Here is a 3,881-nt window from a genome sequence, read left to right as displayed (position 1 = left end):
TTATTTGCGTGTTATTATGTGATTAGCACTATTTTTGGCATGAAATTAACTGTACACTAAACGTGTTGAGCACTCGACATTTAAGCAGTCTAGGTCATTGGATGAGAAGGATTACATGTGGCTGGATGATGTTTTATATTTAATTTGATACGGCTCTAGCAAAACATTCAATCGATCAAACCATAGATTTCATTCAGTTTGACTCCGACTTTACATTCATACGACTATCGATCTAAGATAAACGGAAATGATAAACATTCGGATTTTAAGCATGGCAATCCGAACATTTTTATGGCAAATTTAGATTATGAGGCAGCGTGTAACATCCCGTTTAGTATTTCTTTTATTTGGTTTTTGTACACGTACTGTTTTAAAAAAATGAACCGACCTAGTCGGGCCATACCCGACTAGGACTTCGCCCGGCCGGCCTTTAAAGCCCGAGGCCCGAGCCGCCCCCAAACCATAGCCCCGCCCCAGCCGAACCCAGCCACCGCCACCGCCGCTGCCGCGAGCTGCCGCCGCCGCTGCCGCCGATCCGCGCCGCCGCCATCGATCCGCCCCACTGCCGTCGGACCCCGCCCCAGCCTAACGCCGCCGCCGCTGCTCGCCGGACCACGCCGGAGGTAGTTTCCGTCGCCGGCGGTTTTCTCTAGAAGACCACCCGGTTTTTTTAGGAACCCGGTTTATTTATTTTTAGATCTGTTTTATTTTTTTCTTAGGTTTAGTCTATTTAGCAGACGTTCGTCCGTACATTCGTTTTAACGAACGGTTTTGGTCGTTTAGCCGCAGACAATGAACGTTCGTTCGTTAGCCTGTTCGTCCGTTTTTCTTTTTATCGGATTTTTCCGCGATTATTTCCGATCGTGATTTCTGATCCGATTTTCGTTTTAGTATAACTTTTCGCTCGTTTATCGGAATCAGGCGATTCAAGCGCCTAGAGTTTCGTCTCGAAACCCTCTTTACGTTTAACCTACTCAAACACGTTTTTGCTAGTGTAAAATTTTGACTGAAGTCCAAATTAGTAAGCGAAGCTTGTTTCTTTCGCCGTTTGAGTTTTGTTGTTTCGTTTGATTTGATTCTTTTTGCAAACCGGAGTTCTTAAGTTGGACTTTCTGGTTAGATCTCTTATTTGAGTTTTACCTATGCATTAGATGAGTGCTTATTGTATGCTTGTTTGTTTGCGATAGAGTACCCGGAGTATGCCGCTTGCTACTTCAAATCTCTAGGTTTCACGGATCATCAGCAAGGCAAGTAATACTTTGACCATACCTTTTACTACCCAGTTTTATTGCATTAGATCAATCCTCAAACAATTGCATGATTAGGATCTGATTTAACATGCGAGTTTTGGGAAGTAGATGAGGTAGAACCTATTACCTGTTTTGTTATCAAACATTTGGGAGTTACTTCTACGTTTGCTTATATTGCCATGCTATGCTAGTAGACGTGGATTGGGTGAGTGTATCCATGACAGATGTGAGATTGTTAAATTAATGGTTTACTTAAGGTGGCAACTTAAATTCACATCTAGGTGGATTGAGGCACCTGGGGAACCCAATGTTGCCTGTATTTTTGGAAATCCCGGGGTACCGTGTGATTCTCCTATGGACCGCCACCCAGGCTCAAAGGGATCATGAGATTATTCATGCTAGAAACTTCTGTGTGCAGCCGCAAGCTACTATGGGCTCTAGCATAGTTGATTAAGTTGCGTGAGCTCTTGAAGAGGTAGACTAGCAGATGTAGGGGATGTAGGTTGGTACTATCTACCCGGAGTAGAGAGTTAAGGCTTCTGAAAGACGTTGTCTCGGTCATCTGTTTCTCAAACACCATGTAGTGCGAGAAATCAAGCGGAGTAGATCGAGTCTTGCAGGGAAAAGTGCGCAAACCTCTACACAGTGTATAAACTAATCATGGTTAGCCGTGTCCCCGGTTATGGACGTTTTGAGTATCTAGTACTTGGATTATCATGTGAATCTCATCGTGTTACTTTAATTAATTTTGTTGGGTTCAATGATGATGCTTAATTGGGATTGAGTTGGAGTACCCATCTCAATGTTTAACAACCACCATGATAGTTAAATAAAATTTATTCCTTTGCAGTAGGGAAAATTGGCTTTATGCAAAATTGTAACCATGGAGCTTTCCACGAGCCATATATGCATGTAGTGATAGCATTATTCTGTTCATTACTCTCTATGTGTTACATGCCAGCATATTCCATGTGCCGACCCGTTTTCGAGCTGCAACGTTCATGTTGCAGACTTTTCAGACGACGAGTAAGATGCCTTAGGTCGTGGTCTTATACTCAGTGATGTCGTTGGAGTTGATGGACTCGCTTATCTTCCAAGCCTTCCGCTATTATCGTTATTAGATGGCCTTAAGCCATATTTATTGTAATAAGTTCTCTTTTGAGACATTTGTTGTAATAAGTGTGTGATTGCTACTTTATTATAAATCCTTCAAGTACTGTGCCTGTCAGCATTACCGATCCAGGGATGACACTGATGCACAGAGATCAGACTGTTTGAGGTCTGGTCGCTACAAGATGGTATCAGAGCACACGCCGACTGTAGGACACAACCACTAAGCTAAAGCCCTAGATCACTACTCTCTCTTCTCAATCTGACTCCTCATCTTTTCTACTCTTTTAGGATGGCGGATGCAAGGAACAAGTTCACGCAACCGGATGAAGATACACCCTTTGGACGCCACTTGAAGGATGTCATTAAGTACCTGAAGATCGGAGTACCAAGCTTCACCGGGACCTACCTCGCCACTTTACCAGAAGAAGAGCGTTGGATGATTCAAGTTCAAGTTCCAGGAAGGGCGTTCATGCCCGTCACTGAGGCCATAGAGTTTTTCTTTGATGCACCAACCTTGAGTCTAGGAAAGAGCATGGCAGCTCACATCACCATGGGACGCATTGGAGAAGTTTACCACAAGGATCTCAAGGATACTATCTACCAGATTTTTGGGCGCCGAGATGAGCAATGGGACATGATCAGCACCAGGAAGGATAGATCAATTGCAGCTTTCATCCAGGAGTTAAACCAGCACATTCGTCGCCAGGAGAACCAGATGTGCGTAGGCATGATAGATCTGAAGAAGGCATTAACCAAGATCACGGAGTTGGAGGAAGAGCTCAAGTCTACATGTGGTGGATATGAGGAGGAAATAATGACACTCGTGGATAGAATGATGATCTAAAGAAGAAGCTAAAGGTATTCATGGGATTCCCCGCGACTGGAGAAGAAGACGGTGATTGCACTAGCCCGGAGAACTACATCATCATCGACGACACCGACTTGGACCCAGACGATAGCAATGATGACTTTGTTGATGAAGCTGGAGCAGATATCATGGACTCTTCGACCGAGCAGTTTTTCTAGTCGACCACCATAACAGTAGCAGTATTCCCCCATTTATATAGTATAGTCCGAGCACTTTTGTAACGATAGTTAGACCGTTGTATGCCCTTGTTTGATTGATTGAACCGATATTGTTTGTGTTTGTATCATGTGCATATGGGTAGTGTTTTCCCTCTAGACCCCACTCTATCCTATATTCTTATCTTTTCTAAAAACCCTTAGATGCCTCCGAGATGTGACAATGGATTTGCTTTCCCACCAGAGCTCACCCAGTTGATCCAGTAGCAGAATGCATTGATGCAGCTTCTAGTCCAGAATCAGAACCAGGGGAACAACAATAACAACAACAACCCACCACCACCACCACATGTTGATCACTTAGCCCGTTTCTTGAGGCTTAATCCGCCGGTGTTCTCAAGTAGCACCGAGCCGATAGTTGCAGATGATTGGCTCCACAAGATGGGAAGGGAGTTGACCACTTCAGGATACACAGATGCGGAGAAGGTGCGTTTT

The sequence above is a fragment of the Triticum dicoccoides genome, chromosome 5B (genome assembly GCF_002162155.2).
Source record: "Triticum dicoccoides isolate Atlit2015 ecotype Zavitan chromosome 5B, WEW_v2.0, whole genome shotgun sequence".
In the NCBI taxonomy this organism is placed as follows: Eukaryota; Viridiplantae; Streptophyta; class Magnoliopsida; order Poales; family Poaceae; genus Triticum; species Triticum dicoccoides.
Note: the sequence above shows the minus strand (reverse complement) of the source record.